This window comes from Theropithecus gelada, chromosome X, assembly GCF_003255815.1.
Source record: "Theropithecus gelada isolate Dixy chromosome X, Tgel_1.0, whole genome shotgun sequence".
In the NCBI taxonomy this organism is placed as follows: Eukaryota; Metazoa; Chordata; class Mammalia; order Primates; family Cercopithecidae; genus Theropithecus; species Theropithecus gelada.
The window spans coordinates 79,933,798-79,959,564 of NC_037689.1; the positions used below are offsets into that span (position 1 = coordinate 79,933,798).

The 25,767-nt window shown below is 40.4% G+C and overlaps 1 pseudogene; it reads right to left on the minus strand.

The window, feature by feature from the left end:
• Positions 1-2,965: 2,965 nt before the first annotated feature.
• Positions 2,966-3,928, minus strand: LOC112616143 (annotated as a pseudogene).
• Positions 3,929-25,767: the final 21,839 nt, after the last annotated feature.

The window sequence follows — 25,767 nt, forward strand, 5'->3', positions numbered from 1 at the left end:
AGAATGTTGAATATTGGCCCCCACTCTTCTGGTTTGTAGAGTTTCTGCAGCGAGATCCGCCACTAGTCTGATGGGCTTCCCTTTGTGGGTAACTTGACCTTTCTCCCTGGTTGCCCTTAACATTTTTTCCTGCATTTCAACCTTGGTGAACTTGATGATTATGTGTCTTGGAGTTGCTCTTCTCAATGAATATCTTTGTGGTGTTCTTTGTATTTCCTGAATTTCAATGTTGGCCTGTCTTGCTAGGTTGGGGAAGTTCTCCTGGATAATATCCTGAAGAGTGTTTCCACCTCGGTTCCATTCTTCTTGTGACTTTCAGGTACACCAATCAAACATAGGTTTGGTCTTTTCACATAGTCCCATATTTCTTGGATGCTTTGTTCATTCCTTTTTATTCTTTATTCTCTAATCTTGTCTTCACACTTTATTTCATTAAGTTGATCTTCAGTCTCTTATACTTTTTCTTCTGCTTGATTGATTCAGCTATTGATACCTGTGTGTGCTTTACGAAGTTCTGGTGCAGTGTTTTTTAGCTCCATCAGGTCATTTGTTCTTCTCTAAACTGGTTATTCTAGTTAGCAATTCCTCTTTTTTTAAGGTTCTTAGCTTCCTTGCATTGGGTTAAAACAGAAGAGTTTGTTATTATCCACCTTCTGAAGCCTACTTCTGTCAATTCATCAAACTCATTCTCTGTGCAGTTTTGTTTCCTTGCTGGTGAGGAGTTGTGATCCTTTGGAGGAGAAGAGGCATTCGGGTTTCTGGAATTTTCAGCCTTTTTGTGCTGGTTTTTCCTCATCTTTGTAGATTTATCTACCTTTATTCTTTGATGTTGGTGACCCTCGGGTGGGATTTCTGTGTGGGCATCTTTTCTGTTGATGTTGATGCTATTCCTTTTTGTTTGATGCTATTCCTTTTTGTTTGTTAGTTTTCCTTTTAACAGTCAGGCCCCTCTGCTGCAGGTCTGCTGGAGTTTGCTGGAGATTCACTCCAGACCCTGTTTGCCTGGGTATCACCAGCCAAGGCTGCAGAGCAGCAAAGATTGCTGCCTGTTCCTTCCTCTGGAAGCTTCTTCCTAGAGGGGTACTTGCCAGATGCCAGTCAGACCTCTCCTGTTTGAGGTGTCTGTTGACCCCTGCTGGGAGGTGTCTCCCTGTCAGGAGGCATGGGGGTCAGGGACCCACTTGAGGAAGCAGTCTGTCTGTTAGCAGAGCTCGAGTGCTGTACTGGGAGATCCGCTACTCTCTTCAGAGACTGCAGGCAGGAACGTTTAAGTATGTTGAAGCTGCACCCACAGCTGCCCCTTCCCCCAGGTACTCTGTCCCAGGGAGATGGGGGTTTTATCTATAAGCCCCTGACTGCAGCTGCTGCCTTTCTTTCAGAGATGCCTTGCCCAGGGAGGAGGAATCTAGAGAGGGAGTCTGGCTACAACAGCTTTCCCGACCTGCTGGGCTCCGCCCAACTTGAACTTCCTGCTGGCTTTGTTTACACCATAAGGGGAAAACCACCTACTTAAGCCTCAGTAATGGTGGATGCCCCCCCCCCCCCCCCCAAGCTCAAGCATCTGAGGTCGACTTCAGACTGCTGTGCTGGAAGCGAGAATTTCAGGCCAGTGGATCTTAGCTTGCTGGGGTCTGTGGGAGTGGGACCTGCTGAGCTAGACCACTTGGTGTCCTGGCATCAGCCTTCTTTCCAGAAGAGTGAACAGTTCATTCTCACTGGCATTCCAGGCACCACCAGGGTATGGAAAAAAAAAAGAAAAAAAAATAAACTTCTGCAGCTAGCTCGGTGTCTGCCCAAATGGCCACCCAGTTTTGTGCTTGAAACCCAGTGCCCTAGTGGTGTAGGCACCCGAGGGAATCTCCTGGTCTATGCGTTGCAAAGACCATGGGAAAATCATAGTATCTGAGCCTGAGTGCACTGTTCCTCACGACATGGCCCCTCCTGGCTTTCCTTGGCTAGGGGAGGGAGTTCCCCAACCCCTTGTGCTTCCTGGGTGAGGCAACACTTCATCCTGCTTCAGCTTGCCCTCCGTGGGCTGCACCCACTGTCTAACCAGTCCCAATGAGATGAACTGGTTATGTAAGTGGGAAATGCAGAAATCACCCACCTTCTGTGTTGATCTCGCTGGGAACTGCAGACCAGAGCTGTTGCTGTTCGGCCATTTTCACATTGTTTTCTTTTTACATGAAGATCTTTCTTTAACACTGTTTGTAGAACCTGTCTAGTTCTACAAAGTTCTAGTGAATTTCCTCAGTTTCGTTTGTCTGGGAAAGACATTATCTGTCTTTCATGTTTGAAGGAAAGCTTTATTGGGTGCAATATATTCTTAGTGTCAGTTTTTTTCTTCAGCATTTCAAATATGTCATCCTGCTCTTTCCTGCTTTGCATGGTTTCCACTGAGAAGGCTGTTTCCCTACAAATTAAAGCTTCATTATATGTTATTTCCCTATTTTCTCTTGATGCTTTTAGGATTTTCTCTTTGTCCTCAACCTTTGAGAGTCTGACTAATTTTTGTTTTAGTATAGTCTTGTTTTTCTTGAATCTGTTTAGGTGTTTATGAACTTCCTGTGCCTGGATGTTTATATCTTTGTCTAGGTTTGGAAAGTTTGGTGTTTTTTCTTTAAAAAAAAAAAAAAGACATTTATTCAGCATCATGATCAGGCTATTACATTTAGCAATCAACAGCATGGGTGCAAAAAACAAAAAAAAAATCTACATTAAAAACTTTTGTTCAAATGCTTTACATTTTCCACAGAACAGAAACCAAAATAACCTGTATACAATTAGTCACAAATACAGTCCTTGAGTTTTTTTTCCCATACACATGAGTATTTGTCTAAAACACAACTTCTTTGTAGCAGCTAGGTCCTGCCATCACTGTGCTTGGCTGAGTTCACAAATCTTGTAACCTGTAGCTTCCCTGTCACTTCTCTGGCTCTCCTCTCCTGCTAAGATTTTTTCCTAATTAAAATCTTCTGCCACTGCCATAGCCACTGCTGCTACTGGAACTGCCACAGCCACCTTGGTTCTGTGGTTTGGCAAAGTATTGGTCTCTGCCACCATAGGGGCCAGAGCTTCTGCCTCCAAAGTTTCCTCCTTTCATGGGTCCAAAATTTGAAGACTGATTGTTGTAATTGCCAGAATCATTGTAGCTTCCAACTCCTCCAAATTTGCTTCCATCATTACCAAATCCATTATAGTCATCCCCACTGCCACTATATCCACCACCACTATGGCTGCCACCAAAGCCACCATGACCACTGAAGTTTCCTCTATGACCAAAGTTGTCATTCCCACCAAAATAACCTCCAGGACCACCACCAAAGTTTACAGAACCACTTTGACCTCTTTGACTGGATGAAGCACTAGCCATCTCTTGCTTTGACAGGGCTTTCCTAACTTCACAGTTGTGGTCACTCACAGTACGTTATTTCTGAATGACATTCTTATCCACGGAGTCATGGTCATCAAAGGTTATAATAGCAAAGCCCCTTTTCTTGCCACTGCCTCAGTCAGTCATGATTTCAATCGCTTCAATTTATCCATACTGTTCAAAATAATCTCTTAGGTGATGTTCTTCAGTGTCTTCTTTAAGGCCACCAACAAATATCTTTTTCACAGTTAGGTGGGCACCTGGTCTTTGAGAATCTTCTTTTGAGACAGCTCTCTTTGGTTCCACAACTCTTCCATCCACCTTGTGTGGCCTTGCATTCATGGCTGCATCCACCTCCTCCACAGTGGCATATGTAACAAACCCAAAGCCCCTGGAGTACTTGGTGTTTGGATCTCTCATTACCACACAGTCCATGAGTGTTCCCCATTGCTCAAAATGGCTCCTCAGGCTCTTTCCGGTTGTTTCAAAGCTCAACCCTCCAATGAAACATTTCCTCAGCTGTTTGGGCTCTTTAGGAGACTCTGACTTCGACATGACAGCAGGGAGAAGAGAGACTTTAACGATACTTCTTCAGCGTCGTCTACAGGCAGAAAGGAGAATAAACTACATATTTATTGCTCTTTCTCAACTCCCTCTTGAATGTCAATATTTCTTAAATTTGCTTTTTTTTTTTAGGTTAATCCACATATCTTGTAAGCATTCTTCATTTCTTTTTGTTCCTGTTTCTTCTATGACTGTTTTCAAGTATGCTGTCTTTGAATTTATTCCTTTTTTTTTTTTTTTTGCTTGATTTATTCTGCTACTGAGAGACTCATATGCTTTTTTCAGTTCTGTAAATGTATTTCCAAGTCCCAGCATTTCCGTTTGATTTTTAAAATTTCAATCTTTTTTTTTAATTTACCTGAAAAACTTCTGAATTGTTTAATGGTTAATCTTGGAGTTTGTTGAGTTTCCTTAGATGTGCTGTTTTGAATTGTTCATCTAAAAGCTCACACATTGCCGTCTCACCAGGGTCAATCACTGGCTCCTTGCTTTGTCCATTTGGGGAAGCTATGCTTTCATGTTTGCTTTTATTTTTTCTAGACTTATATCTATGAAAGATTAGTGATTTATTCCAGTCTTTGCTGGCTGGCTTGCTTTGTTTACAAGCTCTTTGAAGTTTGCCTGTTGAGCACCCTTAATCCTAGATCATTGCCTACTTATCGGCACTAGATAGCACCTTAAGCCCAGGATTGCCTCAATTCTTGGTCACGTTTGGAGAACTGCCCATCCAAGATAAAGGGGTTTCCAAAGGGAATAGCCTGGTTGTGTGGGAAGGCTGGCTAGAAGTTCTTGCTCAGAGTACCCATGATGCATGCCTCCTCCAGCATGGTGCTGCTGAAAGCCACTCTTATTTGGCATCCCTTTTGGTTCAGATAAAGAGCAGAATTTTTCATGTTGGGGTTGTTAGTCACATCTCCCTTCTTTATCTCTAGCTTCCCTCAAAATGTTTCCTCCCTATAGGCACTTACAATATTTTTGTGGGTTGAGACACAAACAGTTTTCCTGTGAGAGTACAAGATAGTGTGGAAGCTGACTCTCTGCCTCAGTCTGACTTTTTCTAGTGTAGAAACTGTGAGTCCAGGGGGAATTGTCCATGCACAGTGCCCAGCAGATTTGGGGAGAGTCCATTCATCTTAGTGTCCACTTGAAGTTCTTTTTACTTCTCTGTGGTCCTGGGGAAATCCCAGCGTCAGATTTTAGTTCTAGATATTTCTGGTTGAAATCTTGATGCTAGATATTGTTTGTTTGTTTGTTTTGGGTTTTGGTGGGGTTTTTTTTTTTCTGTCTTTGGAGATGAGTGAAGACATATTGCTTCTATTCTATTCTGCCATTTTGGTAATATCACTCCCTTTATGTCTTCCATTTATTTTATTTGTCTAATTGCTCTGGCTAGACTTTTCAGTACTATGATGAACAAAAGTGGTGAGAGTGGGTATCTTTGCCTTTCTTCTGGTCTTAGAGAAAAATCACTCAACTTTTCACCACTGAGTATAATACTAGCTGTGGGCTTGTCATAGATGACCTTAATTATGTTGAGGTATAGTGCTTTTATACCAAATTTGTTGAATTTTAATCATGAAAGTAGTTGGATTTTGTCAAATGCTTTATCTGCATCTATTGAGATGATAAGATTGTATACTTTATTCTGTTAATTTGGTGTATAGCATTTATTGATTTGTACATGTTAAACCATCACTGCATCCCAAAGATGAATCCCAGTTGATTGTGGTATATGATCTTTTAAATGTGCTGTTGAATTTAGCTTGCTAGTATTTGGTTGAAGATTTTTGCATCTATGTTCATCAGAGATATATGTGTGTAAATTTCTATTCTTTTGGAGTCCATATCTGCCTTTGGTATTAGGGTACTGCTGGCCTCATAAAATGAGTTTGGACCTGTTCTTTCTTCTTCAGTTTTTTGGGAGAGTTTGAGAAGTGTTGGCATTAATTACTCTCCAAATATTTGATAGAGTTCACTATTGAAGCCATCTTATTCTGGTGTTTTCATTGTTGGGAGGTTTTATTACTGATTTAATTTCCTTGCTCATTATTGATTGTTCCATATTTGCTATATTTCCATGAGTCAGTCTTGGTAGGTTGTATGTTTCTAGGAATTTATCCATTTCTTCTAGGTTATCCAATTGTTGGAATATGATTTTTCACAGCATTGTCTTATGATCGTTTGTATTTCTGTGGCATTAGTTTTAATGCCTTCTTTTTAATTTATAATTTTATTTTTGAGACTGAGTCTTTCTCCATCGCCCAGGCTGAAGTGCAGTGGTGTGATCTCAGCTCACTGCATCCTCTGCTTCCCAGGTTCAAGCGATTCTCCTGCCTCAGCCTCCCAAGTAGCTGGGATTACAGGTGCACACCACCACACCTGGCTAATTTTTTTGTATTTTTAGTAGAGACAGTGTTTCATCGTGTTGACCAGGCTGGTCTCAAACTCCCGACCTTGTGATCTGCCCGCCTCAGCTTCCCAAAGTGCTGGGATTACAAGCATGAGCCACTGTGCCTGGCCTTTAATTTATAATTTTATTTATTTGTGTCCACTCTCATTTTTTTCATGGCTAGTCTTGCTAAAGATTTGTCATTTTTTTTAACAAAACAACTTTTATTTTCATTAATTGTTTCTATTTTGTTCTACTGTTTTATTTATTTCTGCTCTGTTCTTTATTATTCCTTTACTTCTACTAACTTTGCACTTAGGTTGTTCTTTTCTAGTTCTTTGAGGTGTGACATTAGGTTGTTTATTTGTAATCTTTTTTCTTTTTTGATGTAGAAGTCTACTGCTATAAACTTCCGTCTTAGAACTGCTTTTGCTGGTCACATAAGTTTTGTATTCTGTATTTCCATTTTCCTTTGTCTCAAGATGTTATAAATTTTCTTAAAATTATCTCTTTGACCTGTTGGTTGTTCAAAAGTATGTTGTTGAATTTTCGCATATAAGCATTTGCCCATTTATGATGGGAGTATATTCTGAGAAATATGTTATTAGGTGATCCCATCATTGTGCAAACATTATAAAGTGTGCTATACAAACCTAGATGGTATAGCTTACAGTATTTTTAGGCTATAATGTATAGCCTATTACTCCTAGGCTACAAACCTATGCAGCATGTTACTGTACTGAATACTGTAGGCAATTGTAACAATGGTATTGTGTTTCTAAACATAGAAAAGGTAATGTGTTGATCTATGTCATTATAACAGCTACAACATCAAAAAGTGATAGGAATTTTATGGCTGCATTACAATCTTATGTGGCTGCCATTGTATATGCAGTTCATTGTTGACCAAAATATCATTATGTGTTGTATGAATATATTTGTGAGTGATATAGTTTGGATATTTGTCCCCACCAAAGCACGTTGAAAATTAATTTATAATTTTATTTATTTGTGTCCATTCTCATTTTTTTTCAAGTGAAAATCACCAAGTGAATGGATCATGGTAGTAGATTTCTCTTAAATGGTTTAGCACCATTGGCTTGGTGCTGTCCTCATGATAGTGAATGACCTTTCATAAGATGCAGTTGTTTAATGAGAACGCATGGACACAGGGTGGGGAACATCACACACTGGGGCCTGCTGGGGGGTGGGGGAAGGGGGGAGGGATAACATTAAGAGATATACCTAATGTAAATGACGAGTTAATGGGTGCAGCACACCAACATGGCACATGCATACATATGTAACAAACCTGCACATTGTGCACATGTACCCTAGAACTTAAAGTAAAAAAAAAAAAAAAGATACAGTTGTTGAAAAAGTATGTGGCATGTGGCTCACACCTGTAATCTTAGCACTTTGGGAGGCCAAGGTGGGAGGATCATCTGAGGTTGGGAGTTCGAGACCAGCCTGACCAACATGGAGAAACCCTGTCTCTACTAAGAATACAAAATTAGCCAGGCATGGTGGTGCATGACTGTAATCCCAGCTACTCAGGAAGCTGAGGTAGGACAGTCACTTGAACCCAAGAGGCGGAGGTTGCAGTGAGCCATGATTACACCATTGCACTCCAGACTGGGCAACAAGAGTGAAACTCTGTCTCAAAAAAAAAAAAAAAAAGAAAAAAGGAAAAGTGTGTGGTACCTTCCCCACCCTTTGCTCCTGCTTTCACCATGTGATGTGCCTTCCCCTGTTTTGCTTTTAGTTATGATTGTAAGAAGCCAACTCCTCACAAGAAGCCAAGCAGATGCTGGCACCATGCTTCTTGTACAGCCTGCAGAACTGTGAGTCAATTAAACTTCTTTTCTTTATACATTACCCAGTCTCAGGTATTTCTTTATAGCAATTCAAGAACAGCCTAACACAGAAAATTGGTTTTCAGGATTGGGACATTGCTATAAAAATATGGAATAAGCTTTGGAACTGGATAACAGGCAGAGATTTGAAGAGTTTGGAGGCCTCAGAAGAAGAGAGGAAGATGAAGGAAAGTTTGGAACTTCTTAGAGACTGTTTAAATGGCTGTGACCAAAATGCTTATAGTGATATAGACAGTGAAGTCTAGGCTGATGAGGTCTTATATGGAAATAAGGAATTTATTGGGAACTGGAGCAAAGGTCACCCTTGTTATACCTTAGCAAAGAACTTGGCTATATTGTGTCCATGCCCTGGAGATCTGTGGAAGCTTAAACTTAAGAGTGACAACCTAGGATATCTGATGGAGGGAATTTCTAAGCAGCAAAGTATTCAATAAGTGGCATGGCTACTCCTAACAGCATATACTCAGATGCAAGAGCAAATAAATGACTTAAGTTTGGAATGTATATTTAAAGATAAAGCAGAGTGTTAAAGATTGGAAAATTTGCAGGATAGCCATGTGGCAAATAAAGAAAATGATTTTTGGGGAGAGGAATCCAAGCAGGCTGCAGAGCACCCACTTGCTAGAAAGATTTGCCTGACTAAAAGGAATCCAGGCGCTGATAGCCAAGACAATAGAAAAAAAGGCCTCAATGACATTTCAGAGATCTTTAATGCAGCCCCTCCCATCATGGGCCCAGAGGCCTAGGAGGACTGAATGGTTTCATTGGCCAGGCCCAGGGCACCACTGCCCTGCACCACCCAGTGGTATGATTTCTTTTTTAAATTTGTTGTACATTGTTTTATGTTTTATTGTTCTGTCAATTTTAGAGTATGTGCTCTGTGGCAATGAGAAGAATGTATATTCTGTTGTTTTGGGTGGAAACTTCTGTAGATGTCTATTAGGTCCATCTGGTTAAATATTGAGTTCAGGTCCTGAATATCTGTATTAATTTTCTGCCTTGATGATCTGTCTAATGCTGTCAGTGGGGTGTAGAAGTCTTCTAGTATTACTGTGTGGTCATCTAAGTCTCTTTGTAGGTCTCTAAGAACTTGATTTTTGAATCTGGGTGCTCCTGTGTTGGGGGCATATATATTTAGGATAGTTTGATTTCTTGTTCAATTGAAACCCTTACCAGTATACAATGCTCTTCTTTTTCTTTTTTGATCTTTATTGGTGTAAAGTCTGTTTTGTCTGAAATTAGGATAGCAACTCCTACTTTTTTTCTATTTGCCATTTGCTTGGTAGATTTTTCTCCATCCCTTTATTTTGTGCCTATTTGTGTCATTGCATGTGAGATGGGTCTCTTGGTGACAGCATACCATTGGATCTTGTTTCTTTATTCAGTTTGCCATTCTGTGCCTTTTAATTGGGGCATTTAGCCCATTTTCATTCAATGTTAGTATTAATGTGTGCAGATTTGTTCCTTTCACTATGTTGTTAGCTGGTTATTATGCAGACTTGTTTTTGTGATGCTTTATAATGTCATTGGTCTGTGTACTTAAGTGTGTTTTTGTTGTGGCATGGCTGCTAATGGTTTTTCCTTTCCATATTTCACACTCCTTTTAGGACCTCTTGAAAGGCAGATCTGTCGGTAACAAATTTCCTTAGCATATACTTGTCTGAAAAGGATCTCATTTTTCTTTCAGTCATGAAACTTAGTTTGGTTGCCTCTGGAACTCCTTTCCAGGGAAACTTAGAGCCACTACCAGTGGGTATGGTCAGCTGTGGGTGGGGTGGCTGATCTGTGGTCCTGATCCAGGGACCCTAAAGAGTAGGTGGTAGGGGCTCACAGGGAAGAGGTACTGGCTCCCTCTTTGTGTAGTGGCTGTGGTGTTCTGGAGGTTCCAACATAGTGACTAGGTCCTCTGTTCCTTCCCCACCCTAGGGCTGTTAGGGTGGTACCAGTGCAGCTGCAATGGTGGCAGAGTTGTGGGTTGTTTCTGGGATTTTCTCCTCAGAGAACTGAAGAGTTGCCTTTAACCGAAGTATTCATGTGGGAGCAGGGTAGATGTTCTGCAGTCCCAGGTTGGAAGGCCCTGCCTAGTAAGGAGAAGCAGAATTGGGGACCCATGTAGAAAACGGTCTTGCCACTTTTTCTGTGGAGTGGCTGCATCAGCTGGTGATATGCACCAGTCTCTAGTCACTGCTCACTCCCTGGAGCCTGAAGGGAACAGTGGTGAGGACTGTGAGACAGCAAAAATGGTGGCCTGCTTCTCTCTGTGGGAGCTCTGTCCCAGGGAAGTGCAGAGTTGCTGCTAGCCTGAGAGCCCCGACAGGGGGTGGCTGGAGTCCCTGGTTAGAAGGTCCTGCCCAGTGAGGAGAAGCAGGATCAGGGATCTGTACACTAACAGTCTGTCTATTTTTCTGTTGGGTGGCTGCATTTTGCTCAGGATCTGTGACAGTCCATAGCCACCACACAGTCTCCAGAGCCTGAAGACAACAGTAGTGAGGGTTGCAAGACAGCACAAATGATGGCTTGCCTCTCCCTGTGGGTGTTCCATCCCAGAGAAGTTCAGAGTTGCTACTGGCCTGAGAGCTCTAGTAGTAGGTGGCTGGAGTCCTGGACCAGTGGGCCTTACCCTCCGAGGTGCAGTGGAGGCAAGGCCTGCAGTCTTTCGCTGTTCAGCCCCATGTATTTGGTGCATTTCCTGAGGGCACACGAGGGAGCCTGACTTCTTCCATTGCTGGAGATGCAGCCACCAATACCAGGATGCCTGGGGATCCAAGGCTTCTAGGATTCCACATGTACCTGAACAGTGGTGCTGCCCAGACTCCATGTAGCTCTGCATATCAGTGTAAAGGTCCCAGTGGGGTGGGTTCATGAGGGCTCATGAAGGTTGCAAAGGTCTGTGGGAAAAGTATGGATCTCCAGGGACTTTCACTCACTTGCCATTTTCCTGTGCTGGGAAAACCTCCTCTGGCTCGATGCTACTCCCAGGTGGGCAGTCATCTTGTCTCACTCCTCTCCATTCTCTGTGGGTTGAGTTGTTTCTTTGTCTTCCTGGATGTTTCAGTTGAAGATCTAGTATTTACTCACTACTTTTTCTTCTCTCCATGAAAGTGGTGCACACTAGTTGCTTCTAGTTAGCCATCTTGGCCCTGTCCCCAGTAATATTACTTTTACAAAAATATGTTTCAGAGCTCATCCTGCTAAGTTAATTATCCTAGTTATCTTGTGACTCATTTTGTATCAGTTATCTGTTGCTGCATAACAAAGTACCACAAATTTAGCAACTTAAAACAACATACATACATTCATTATCTCCCAGCTGTTGTGACTTAGCAGTGTGGGGCCAGCTTAGGTGGATGCTCTGACTAGTTCTCATAGGCTGCAATTAAGGTGTTGCCCAGGACTGAGTACTCATCTGGAGACTTGATTAGGTCCCAAATATGTGAGAACATGTGATATTTGTCTTTTTGTGTCTGGTTTATTTGCCTTAAGATAAGGTCCTCTAGTTCCAGTCATGTTTCTGTAAATGACATGATTTTATTCTTTTTTATGGCCAATTAGTATTTCATTGTGTGTGTGTGTATGTGTATATTTTTTCTTTATCCATTCACAATTAATGGACACTGCAGTTGATTACATATCTTCATCATTGTGAATAGTGCTGCAGTAAAAATGTGAGAGTGGGTATCCATTTGATGTATTGATTTTATTTTTTCCTTTGGCTGGATGACCAGTAGTGAGATTGCTGAATTGAATGGTAATTCTATTTTTAGTTTTTAAAGAAATCTCCATATTGTTTTCTATAGTGGCTATAATAGTTTACAGTCTCATCATCAGTGTATTCCCTTTTCTCCACATTCCCACCAATATCTGTTATTTTTTGTCTTTTTAGTAATAGCCATTCTTTTCAGCTCTAAACAGTATTAGTAGTATTTGTGATTACCTCAGTGGCTTAGTGTACATTTATTAATGGAGGCTGTGGTGAAGTTCTAGTATGCCTCATGGGCCAGTCTTCAGGTGCCAGTAGTGTCAGTGGTGAGTTGAACATGCCTGTCTTTGGGCCTCAGGGTGGCATATGCTGGCGTCTGTGTATGTGGGTTCAGGTGGGCTGATTCCTGGTCCTCTTAGTGGCTTGCTCATTTGCTGGTAGTAACAATGATAATCTGGGCATGTTGGCGGCTTCTTGAGTCTCTGGTGAATGGGCATGGGGTGCACAATGGCAGTAGTGATGGTGCAGCAACCTATTTGAACCCAAGTAGTTTATGATGGTGTTGGCAGTGGCTATGACAGGTTGGGTGGATTAGTCACCTGGCCCATTGGTGGTGCATGTGGGTGGGTGTCAGCTGTGATGGTATTGGTAGGTTTTGTTGGCCCAACTTTGTACACCAGGAGGCGTGTTCAGATACCAGTGTTGGCAGTCTTGGCTAGGTGGTTTCCATGCCCCTGATAGCATGCTTGAATACTAGTAAGTTAGGACTGGATGAGTGGACTTCTTCTCAGGCTCCCTGGTAGTCCATTCAAGTGCTGGCTTTGATTGGTAGGAACAGGATGGTCCCCCAGCTGCCAGAAGGATACTCAGGTGTAGGCAGCAGTGTCTGCATTGTGGGCCTTCCACTGGGGAGGGTGAGGCTATTCTTAGTGAGATCAATGTAGGGAGGTAGCTGTGGGATGCATGGTTTCCTTGCATTTTGATCCCACAGCATCCCACAGTAGCATTGGTGGAATTTATCGTCATAGCATGTGAAAGTGCCCAGTCTCCCCTCTCCCAATTTGGCCTGGTAGCTGCAGTGGCATTGTCAGCCCTAGCCCCAGAGCAGAACACAGCCTTTTGGAGTATATAGGCTCTCAGAGTGGTGCTGGCTGTGGGCCTGCAATCAGGAAGGGCAAAGTCCTTTCCAGCTGGAGCAGTGTAGGCAGGAGAGTGTGGTTTGTTTGTGCTTTGGTCTCACAGCAGCCCACAGCCATGGTGGCGGAATTTGTACTTGCATCATGTGAAAGTGCCTGGCTTCCCTCCTTTTCCTCCTTGGCTCAGCAGTGGAAGCAGCAGCAGCAGCAGCCCTGGACCCAGGGCAGGATGCAGCCCTTTTGAGTCTAGGCTCTCATAATGGTGCTAGCTGTGGGCCTGTGATCAGGGAGGGTGAGGCCCTTCTCAGCAGGAGCAGCATAGGTGGACAACAGTTGGGAGTGTGGTTTGCTTGCGCTTTGGTCCCATAGCAGCTTGCAGCAGTGGTGGTGGAATTTGTGTTTGCAATGAGTAAAAATGCTTGCCCTCTCCTCTCCCTCCTTGGCCTGGAGCAGCAGCAGTGGCATCAATCCCAGGGCAGCACACAGTCTCTTGGGGGCTTAGCTCTCAGAATGGCACCAAGCTGCAGCTGCTTGGGGCTCAGAAGCCTTTGGGACTTAGTTATCTCTCTGGAGAAATGCTTTTGCACAATCTCTAGGAATCTCCTTAGTCTCTAGGTCTGCATGGGTCAAGTAGTTCTCCTATAACTAGGATTATGATAGTCTGTATTGGGAATGTGGAGCCCTGGGGGACTCCCACTTACCCCTTCCTCATGTTGGCATGCCTCTCCCAGGTCCCAGCCCATTCTGGCTGAGCAGGCTGCCTAGATTCCCTCTCCTTTGCTTTCAGTTCTTCCTGTCATTTCTCCCTTGAATTCCAATGTTATCTCTTAGATTATCTATTTGAAGTGTGAATACCTACTTGCTATTTTGGTTCTTCTCTGAGGAGGCATATTCTAGCTGCATCTGTTGGCTGTCTTGAACCAAACTTCAGTATTTTCATTTGTTATTTGTACTGCCATTACTCACTGAGTTTATTACCTCTTGGGCATCTTTCAACATAGTCTTTGCTTATGAGATATGCGTTGTAAGTTCAGTAAACTCTCTTTTCATGTTTATTTTGTTTATATCTGAGTTTAGTTTTTAAATTTCTGATGCAAAGTAGTGTTTTTTATACTCTCAAGTGCTTGTTTGAGTGTACTTATTTATGAACTGTTAACTTACAGTTTCTTTGTTCCATGTTTGTTTGTTATGGAGTATTTCATTTGATATGGGTAAAATTTTATTGCCTGATATTTTGCAATACATTTGTATGGACTTGCTGAGCTTCCTTTTGTTAATTTTGGTATTGTCATGTTTAAGGGGATTTGGAGTTGAAGCATGAAATTATCTGTCAATACAACACAGTCCAGGCACATGTTCAAGGTTTTGTTTCTTTGTTTGCTATAAAAGTGTAAGGGGTTGTAAATTCTCCAGTTTTATAGTTCTGTTTTTTCTTGCAGAATCCTGAATTTGGGGCAGGGCTGGGGATGGGGGCAGTTTGTAAATCCTCCAGTTTTATGTTTTTGTTTTTGTTTTTTTTTTTTCACAGAAGCCTTATTTTCCCCCTTTTCCTTTTTCTACTTTTCACCACCCAGTTGCTGTAGGATTCTTCTGTTTTCCTTTGATATCTTTTGTCATTACCCAGAACCTATACATTTTGAAGAGTGCTGGCTTATTGTGCCTTTTAATGTGCTTCTACTTTTTAAAATCATCTTTTAAAGGCACACATCCTTTAAAATATCATCCCTATAGTCAATATTCTGATCTTCCCAGATAGTCTTCCAGTATTTTCAGAATTGTGTTGGACAATCCTTTTGGCAGTTAATCTAGGTCACCTATAGCCCCCTTATTGGCCTCTCTCTTCTGTATTATGTACAGTTTTTCATGATTTTCCTTTGCTTGCCACAAATCCTTCATGAGGGTAGGAATGGGGTGAAGGTAAGCAAGATCATATACCTTGATTTGATAATGTGCTTATCATTATTCACAATTATTTGCAGTTTTGGCATTCTTTGTCTTCAAGTTATGTTGGAACATGCTTTGGCTTAGGATTTAACTTTTCCCTGTGTTATTTCATATACCTTGGAGAAGAAATTTTGGGAGGTAGGTCACTATGCATTTATCTATGTCTTTGTAAACCCAGAAATATCTGCTGAGATTATGATATAGACTACATTAAATTTATACATCAATTTTAAAAAAAAGGTATCTTCTTAATGTTGAATCTTCCAATTCATGTGCATTATATATATATAATTTACTTTATCTCATCAATGTTTGTCAGTTTTAGTGTTCAGGTGTTGGAGTTTTTCTTTAATTTATTTCTAAAAATTACATTCTTCTGATGTTATTGTGAATGGAATTTTTTCTTAATATTTTTTGACTTGTTCATTGCTATTATATAATTATACAATCTATTTTTGTATGTTAATCATGGGTTTCTGTGACCTTGTTTAAACTTGCTTATTAGTTTTGGTAGTTCTAGTAATTTTTTGGTAAGTTCCTTGGGATACTTTTTTCAACAACCACTTGTCCAACAGAATCTTGGGATTTTTTCTGAACATATGAGATTCTACCACATGAGAATAAATACAATTTTACTTGTTTTTCCAGTCTGTATGGCTTTAGTTTCTCTTTTTTGGCATGACTGTCTTGGCTGAAACTTTCAGTTGACCATAAAGGGCAAGAGTGAACATCTTTTCTTTTACTAATCTTATGGAGAAATTTCTTAGACTTTCACCATTAAGTGTGATTTTAATGGTGGGTGTTTAATAGATGATTTTACCAGTATAAGAATGCTTTCTTCTATTCTTGTTTTTGAGAATTTTTATCATGACTGAGAATTAGATTTTTGTCAAATGATTTTTCTTCATCTATAAAGAAGCTGATGTGGTTTTTGCATTGTATTCTGTTGCAGTATATTACATGAATTTTTTTGTTTGTTAAATCAACTGTGTTTGTTAAATCAAAAGACTCCTTTTTTACAATATAGAAATGTTTTATACACTTCTAAATTTTATTTGCTGATATTTTATTAAGATTTCTTAAATTAAAATGTATTAGAAATATTGTTTTATACTTTTATCTTTTTTGTTATGTCTTTGTCTGATAGTATTATCAGAGCAATATAAACCTTATAAAATGAGGTGACACAAACAACTTAAACTAGAACCACCATTCAACCCACCAATCCCATTACAGGGTACACACAGAAAGAAAAATAAATTATTGTACCAGAAAGACACATGCACTTGTATGTTCATTGCAGCACTATTCACAATAGCAGACATGAAATCAATACAGGTGCCCATCAGTGGTGGATTTGATAAAGAAGATGTGGTACATATACACCATGGAATACTAGGCAGGCATAAAATGAATGAAATCATGTCCTTTGCAGCAGCATGAATGCAGCTAGAGGCCATTATCCTAAGCCAATTAATGCAGGACCAGAAAACCAAATACCATGTATTTTCACTTATAAGTGGAAGCTAAGCATTGGGTACACATAGACATAAAGATGGGAGCAATTGACACTGGGGACTACTTGATGGAAGAAAATGAGGAGGGCAAGGGCTAAAAAACAACGTATTGGATACTATGCTCACTACATGGGTGATGGGATCATTTACACCCCAAACCTCAGCATCACATAATATACCCATGTAACAAACCTACACACATACCCCTTGAATCTAAAATAAAAGTTGAAATTATAAAATAAAAAAATAACATGAGGTGACAAATGTTTATTTTATTATTTCAATATGATTATTGTATTTCTTTTTTGAGTTTTAAAAAATATTATTTATTATTTATATCAATACCTTTTGGGGTACAAGCAGTTTTTGTTACATGGATGAATTATATAGTGGCGAATTCTGATTTTTAGTGCACTTGTGTGAGTAGTGTACATTGCAACTAATGTGTGGTTTTTTTCTCTAGTCCCCCTCCCAATCTTCCCCTTCTGAATCTCTGAAGTCCATTATATTACTCTGTATGCTTTGCATACTCATAGCTTAGCTCCCATTTATAAGTGAGAACATACAATTTTTGGTTTTCTACTCCTGTGTTACTTCACTTAGAATAATACCCTCCAGCTCCATCCAACTTGCTGCAAAAGACATTATTTTATTCATTTTCATGGCTGAGTAGTATTTCATGGTGTATGCATACCTTATTTTCTTGATCCACTCATTAGTCGATAGGCACTTAGGTTGGTTCCACATCTTCACAGTTGTGAATGGTGCTGCTATAAACATACATGTGCAAATGTCTTTTTCATATAAAGACTTCTTTTCATCTGGGTAGATACCCAGTAATGGGATGTCTGGATCAGATGGTAGATCTACTGTTGGCTCTTTAAAAAATCTCCATACCATTTTCCATAGAGGTTGTACTAATTTACATTCCCACCAGCAGTGTATAAGTGTTCTTTTTTCCCCACATCCATGTCAACATCTGTAATTTTTTGACTTATTCATAATGGCCATTCTTGCAGGAGCAAGGTGGTATCTTATTGTGGTTTTAATTTGAATTTTTCAAATGATTAGTGATGTTGAGCATTTTTTCATATGTTTTTTGGCCATCTGTATATCTTCTTTTGTGAAATATCTATTCATGTCCTTTGCTCACTTTTAAAAGGGATTATTTGTTTTAAAAATGTTATTATGAACTCATATATTCAAACACAGTTACTATATTTCCACCCATTGCCTTTATTATTATTATTTTATTTTTTTAGATTTAGGGGTACAAGTGCAGTTGTGTTACATATTATGTGGTGATAAAGTCTAGGTTTATATACATACATACATACATACATATTATGTGGTGATAAAGTCTAAGTTTCAAGGGAACTCAAGAGCCAACTTCAAGAGGTTTCCACCAGACAAATATAGTACAATTTGAGCATCAATAATGTCTTGTTTTTTGACTTTTAAGTAATGGCCACTTTAACTGGGATGATTGGATTTAAAATGATATATATATACTCACACACACACACACACACACCCCCCCCATGGAATACTACTCAACCATACAAAAAGAACAAAATCATGTGTTTTACAGCAATACAGCTAGAACTGGAGGCATTATCCTAAGTGCAATTACTCAGAAACAGTCAAAATCCACATGTTCTCACTTAAAACTTGGAGCTAAACAATGTGTACATGTGGACATACAGAGTAGAATAACAGACGTTGGAGACTACAAAAGGTGGGATGGTTGGGAATGAGGTGAGGGATTAAATACTACCTAATGGGTACAATGTACACTATTTGGGTGATGAGTACACTGTATTTCTTTTAAATAATAGACTCCACCAGAGATGCCACCTAGGCCTGGGCTTTCATTGTGAGAAGCTTTTAAGTTTGGGATTCAATTTTTTATTTGACCGAGGCCTATTCATATTGTCTATTTTTTAGAGACAATTAGTAATTTGTGTCTTTTTTTTTTTTTTTTTTTTAGGCGGAGTCTCGCTCTGTTGCCAGGCTGGAGTGCAGTGGCGCAATCTCGGCTCACTGCAAGCTCCGCCTCCCGGGTTCACGCCATTCTCCTGCCTCAGCCTCCCGAGTAGCTGGGACTACAGGCGCCTGCCACCACGCCCGGCTTATTTTTTGTTATTTTTCGGTAGAGACGGGGTTTCACTGTGTTAGCCAGGATGGTCTCGATCTCCTGACCTCGTGATCCGCCCGTCTCGGCCTCCCAAAGTGCTGAGATTACAGGCTTGAGCCACCGCGCCCGGCCCCATCATAAACTTTTATCAATTTTGTTGATCTTCTCCAAGAATCAAGATTAGTTTTAAGTATTTTTTCTATATATTTCTGTTTTAAATTTTACTCATTTATTTTTTGTTATTTATTGTTTTCTTCCTCCTACTTATTTTGTGTTTGGTGTGATGCTATATTTTTGTGTTTTTTTTTTGTTGTTGTTGTCTGTTTGTTTTTTAGATGGAGTTTCACTGTCACCCAAGCTAGAGTGCAGTGGCACTATCTCAGCTCACTGAAGCCTCTGCCTCCTGTGTTCCAGCGATTCTCCTGCCTCAGCCTCCTGGGTAGCTGGGATTACAGGCATGCACCACCATGCCTGGCTAATTTTTGTATTTTTAGTAGAGATGGTGTTTCACCATGTTGGCCAGGCTGGTCTCAAACTGCTGACCTTAGGTGATCTACGCACCTCAGCCTCCCAAAGTGCTAGGATTACAGGCATGAGCCACTGCACCCAGCCTGTTTTCATATTCTTAAAATCTTAGAATATTGATTGTAGATTTTCCTTCTTTAAAAATTTTAGTTTTATTTTTCGTAAGGTGGAGCAAGATGGCAGAATAAAGGCTCCACTGATAATTTCACCTACAAGGACACCAATTTAGCAACTATCTACACAGAAAAAAAACACCTTCATAAGAACTAAAAATCAAGTGAGCACTCATAGTACCTGGTTTTAACCTCATATTGCTGAAAGAGGCACTGAAAAGATAGCAAAAAACAGACCTCACTGGAGTCACCGACTCCACTCTTTCCCCCACCCTGTCACAGTGCGGCATGGTACAGAGAGCATCTCTGAGCACTGGGGGCAGGAGAACACAGCTGTGAGGCATTGAACTCAGTACTATACTGTTAGAGTAGAAAGGAAATAAAACTGAAAATCAGTAACAAGAGAGATTTTGGAAACTATACAAATATATGGAAATTAAATAATATGCTCCTGAATGACCAGCAGGTCAATGAAGAAATTAAGAAGGAAATTGAAAAATTTCTTCAAACAAATGATAATGAATACCCAATATACCAAAACCCATGGGATACAGCAAAAGCAGTACTAAGGAGGAGGTTTGTATTTATAAGTGCCTACATCAAAAAAAGAGGAAAAACTTCAAATATCTTATAAATCCTGTCAAAAATTAAAAGTGAAGTTTTAAACAAAAATTACAATATTAATTACAAAATTACAAATTACAATATTACAGTAATATTTGGTTATGTATCTATATGGACATCTTCACCTGAGACTTTTTACTGTTATAAAGCTTTGTGTTACTGTCAAGTATCTTTTTATTTTAACTTGAAGGACTTTCTTTTGCATTTCTCATAGAGCAGGTCTAATGACAATGAATTCCTGCAGCTTTTATTTATCTGGGAATGTCTTAATTTCTACCTCATTTTCATTTTTAAAGTATAGTGTTGATGGTTGTAGAACTCTCATTAGACAGATTTTTTCTTTTAATACTTTAAGAACGTCATCCCACTCTCTTCTGGACTATAAGTTTTCTGCTGAGTAATCTGCTGATACTGGAGAATCCCTTGAATGTGATGAGTCACTTTTCTCTTGGCGCTTTCAGGATTTTTTCATTGTCTTTTGCTTTTAACAGCTTGACTGTAAAGTGTCTAGGTGTATTTCTGGTTTTATCCTACTTGGAGTTCATTGAGCTTCTTGAATTTGTACATTTATATCTTTCCTCAGATTTGGTAAACTTTCAGCCATGTTTCTTCAATTAATCCTCTTTCCCTTTTCTGTCTCTCTTCTCCTTCTGGAACTCATACAATGTGTATATTAGTCCACTCAGGCCCTGTTCACTTTCTTCCATTTCTTTTCTTTTTCTTCTGACTAAATGATTTCAAATGACCTAGGTTGAAACTCACTGATTCTTTTATCTCCCTGTTTGAGTCTGCTGATAAACACCTCTAGTGAATTTTTCAATTCTTTTATTGTGTTTTTCAGCTCTAGAATTTTTTATATAGTTTCTATCTTTTTGTTTATATTCTCATTTTGTTCATAAAATGTTTTCCAGGCTTTCTTTAGTTCTTTGTTTCAATTTTCCTTTGGCGTTTTGAACATATATAAGACAGTTGTTTTAAAGTTTCTGTCTAATAAGTCTGTTGAATGTGTTTCATCAGAGACTGTGTCTAGAAATTTAATTTATTCATTTGAATGGCCATCTTCCCCTATTTCTTTATATTCTTTGTCATATTTGTTGAAAATGGAACATTAAAAAATAACATATATCCCAGTCTTTGAAGACTGCTATGAAGGCCTTTACTAACTAGGGCATTGTTGAGCTTTGAGATCAGTCAGGAGTCAATGCTTAAGGGCTTCCCTGGTCTTTTGTGGGTATGAATTCTGTCTGGGTTTCTGTATGTGTGCTGTATTTCTTCCCAGTTTACCTGAGATTATTAATATTTAAAACAGTGTCACCCCAGGTTCTTTTCTGAGCCTTAGACATGCCATTATATTCCTCTACCCACAATCTATTGCCACCAGTCATGTGTGACTCTGTAGTACTTCTTCAGTATCACATGCTGCTGCACCTGCCACTCCCTTCTTCACCTTTCAGCCTAATATTCAAACTATGTACTCTTATCTCTCTGAGCTCCAAGACGGGTGAGTCACATACCAGTCCCTTGGACACAGGCAAGAACTTTACAATTAGCACTCTGCTTTTTCCATTTTAATGGAGGGACCAGGGGTTGGGCCTCTTTCTTCTGACCATTCTGCTTTGTGCCAGTGAAATGGTGGGGCAAGGGTGAGTAAAAACACCATGAAATTGCCTACCATTTTGAATGTGGCTTTTTCTTGACTGGGCATTTGTTTGTTTGGTTGGTTGTTTCAGTAGTATCTTGTCATCTAAGAAAAGAGAACAAATGAGGGTGGATAGTTGATCAAATCTTGATTTTTCTGACCATGCCTGTTTTATGAATTTGACATGGTAACTATGAAATAGTGTATAGAATTGTAAAACAAAACTATTTTTTTAAAAAGCAATCTGTAAAAATCAAAAGAAAGAAAAATGAAATAATTGAATTTAACCATGTGACAGGTTGATGGCTTAACCACACAGAGAGTTCTTTGAATGACTTTAAAACATAGTAATTTGTTGTTTGACTATATGTTTTTAACAAGACATATCCTAAGGACAAAAAGAGCTACCAAAACAAAAATGAAACAAATGTAAAAACACTGAAGTGTTTAATATTGTGGTGTGTGTATATGTGCATGTGTTTGGATAATGGAAATGTGCAACGTTGTTAATATCAATAAAATTTGAATTTTCAGTTTAAGAGAAAGGAGATACAGAAGTAACATCAATGAGGCCATGCAATCAGTATAATATCATGATGTATATTGTCATCACATATAAATGTATTCACGGGGGCTGCTGGCAAGATAGCTGAATAGTAACAGCTCCAGTCTGCAGCTCCCAGTGAGACCAATGCAGAAGGCAGATAATTTCTGCATTTTCAACTGAGGTACCCTGTTCATTTCATTCGGACAGGTTAGGTAGTGGGTGCAGCCCACGGAAGGTGAGCAGAAGCAGGGTGGGGCATCACCTCACCCAGGAGGTGCAAGCAGCAGGGTAGCCTCCCTTTCCCAGCCAAGGGAAGCCATGAGGGACTGTGGTATCCAGCCTAGATACTATGTTTTTCCCACAGTTTTTGCAATCCACAGACCAGGAGATTCCCTCATGTGCCTACATCACCAGGGCCCTGGGTTTCAAACAGAAAACTGGGTGGCTGTTTGGGCAGACACTGAGCTAACTGTAGGAGATTTTTTTTTAATACCCTAGTGGTACCTGGAACCCCAGTGAGACAGACCCATTCACTCCCCTGGAAAGGGGGCTGAAGCCAGGAGCCAAGTGGTCTCACTCAGCAGGTCCCACTCCCACAGAGCCCAGCAAGCTAAGAACCACTGGCTTGAAATTCTTGCTGCCAGCACAGCAGTCTGAAGTCGACATGAGACAATCAAGCTTGGTGGGAGGAGGGGCGTCCACCATTACTGAGGCTAGAGTAGGCGATTTACCCCTCACAGTGCTGAGGATTGGGTGGAACTCAACACAGCATGACAAAGTGGCTGTGGCCAGACTGCTCCTCTGGATTCCTCTTCACTGGGCAGGGCATCTCTGAAAGAAAGGCAGCAGCCCCAGTCAGGGCTTATAAATAAAACTCCCATCTCCCTAAGACAGAGCACTTGGGAGAAGGGGTGGCTATGGGCACAGCTTCAGTGAACCTTAATGTTTCTGCCTGTCAGCTCTGAAGAGAGCATCAAATCCTGACAAGGAGGGTTCTCCCAGCACAGCACTTGAGTTCTGCTAAGGGACAGACTGCCTCTTCAAGTGGGTCCCTGACCCTGTGCCTCCTGACTGGGAGACACGTCCCAACAGGGGTTGACAAACACCTCATACAAGAGAACTCTGGCTGGCATCAGGCTGCTGCCCCTCTGGGATGAAGCTTTCAGAGGAAGGACCAGGCAGCAATCTTTGCTGTTCTGCAGCCTCTGCTGGTGATACCCAGGCAAATTGAGTTTGGCATGAATCTCCAGCAAACTGCAGCAGACCTGAAGAAGAGGGGCTTGACTATTAGAAGGAAAACTAACAAACAGAAACCAATAACATCAACATCAACAAAAAGAACCCCCACACAGAAATCCCATCCAGAGGTCATCAACCTCAAAGATCAAAGGTAGATAAATCTATGAAGATGAGGAAAAGCCAGCACAAAAATGCTGAAAATGCCAAAAACCAGAATGCCTCTTCTCCTTCAAATGATCACAAATCCTCTCCAGCAAGGGAAAAAACTGGACAGGGAATGAGCTTGACAAATTGACAGGAGTAGGCTACAGAAGGTGGATAATAACAAACTCCTCTGACCTAAAGGAGTATGTTCTAACCCAATGCAAGAAAGCAAAGAACCTTGACAAAAAGTTACAGGAAATGCTAACTAGAATACCAGTTTAGAGAAAAATGTAAATGACCTGATGGAGCTGAAAAACACAGCACAAGAACTTCATGAAGCATACACAAAAATCAACAGCCAAATTGATAAGTGACAGAAAGGATATCAGAGATTGAACATCAACGTACTGAAATGAGACATGAAGACAAGATTAGAGAAAAAACATTGAAACAGAACAAACGAAACCTCCAAGAAATATGGGACTATGTGAAAAGACCAAATCTACGATTGATTGGGGTTCCTGAAAGTGACAGGGAGAAGGGAACCAAGTTGGAAAACAGACTTCAGGATATTATTCAGGAGAACTTCCCCAACCTAGCAAGACAGGCCAAGATTCAAATTCAGGAAATACAGAAAACACCACAAAGATACTCATTGAGAAGAGCAACTCCAAGACACATAATCTTCAGATACTCCAAGGTTGAAATGAAGAAAAAAATGTTAAACACAGCCAGAGAGAAAGGTCAGGTTACCTATAAAGGGAAGCCCATCAGACTAACAGTGGATCTCACTGCAGAGATCCTACAAGCCAGAAGAGAGTGGGGGCCAATATTCAACATCCTTAAAGAAAAGAATTTTCAATCTGGAATTTCATATCCAGCCAAACTAAGTTTGATGAGTGAAGGAGAAATAAAATCCTTTACAGACAAGCAAATGCTACTGGATTTTGTCACCACCAGGCCTGCCTTACAAGAACTCTTGAAGGAAGCCCTAAATATGGAAAGGAAAAACTGGTACCAGCCACTACAAAAACACACCAAATTATAAAGACCAATGACACTATGAAGAAACTGCATCAACTAATGTGCAAAATAACCAACTAGCATCATAATGACAGGATCAAATTCACACAAAACAACATTAACCTTAAATGTAAACAAGCTAAATGCCCCAATTAAAAGACACAGACTGGCAAGGTGGATAAAGAGTCAAGACCCATCAGTGTATCCAGTATCCTGTATCCAGGAGACCCATCTGACATTCAAAGACACACATAGGCTCAAAATAAAGGGATGGAGGAATATTTACCAAGCAAATGGAAAGCAAAGAAAAGCAGGTTTTGCAATCCTAGTCTCTGATAAAACAGGCTTTAAGCCAACAAAGATTTAAAAAAGACAAAGAAGAGCATTACATAACGGTAAAGGGATCAATGCAAAGAGAAGAGCTAACTATCCTAAATATATATGCACCCAATACAGGAGCACCCAGATTCATAAAACAACTTTTTTTTTTTTTTTTTTTTGAGACGGAGTCTCGCTCTGTCGCCCAGGCTGGAGTGCAGTGGCGCAATCTCGGCTCACTGCAAGCTCCGCCTCCTGGGTTCACGCCATTCTCCGGCCTCAGCCTCCCGAGTAGCTGGGACTACAGGCGCCCGCCACTGTGCCTGGCTAATTTTTTCTATTTTTAGTAGAGACGGGGTTTCACCAGGGTCTCGATCTCCTGACCTTGTGATCCGCCCGCCTCGGCCTTCCAAAGTGCTGGGATTACAGGCGTAAGCCACTGTGCCCGGCCAAAACAACTTCTTAGAGACCTACAAAGAGATGTAGACTCCCACACAATAATAATGGGAGACTTTAACACTCCACTGTCAATAATAGAGAGATCAACGAGACAGAAAATTAACAAGGATATTCAGGACCTGAACTTAGCTCTGGACCAAGGGGATCTCATAGATATCTACAGAACTCTCCAACCCAAATCAACAGAATATATATTCTTCTCAGCACCACATAGCACTTGTTCTAAAATCGATGACATAATTAGAAGTAAAACACTCCTCAGCAAATGCAAAGGAATGGAAATCATAACATGCACCCTCCCAGACCACAGTGCAATCAATATAGAACTCAGAATTTAAAAACTCACTCAAAACCACGCAATTACATGGAAACTGAACAACCTTCTCTGGAATGACTACTGGGTAACTAACAAAATTAAGGCAGAAATAACAAAGCTCTTTGAAACCAATGAGAACAAAGGACAATGTACCAGAATCTCTGAAACACAGCTAAAGGAGTA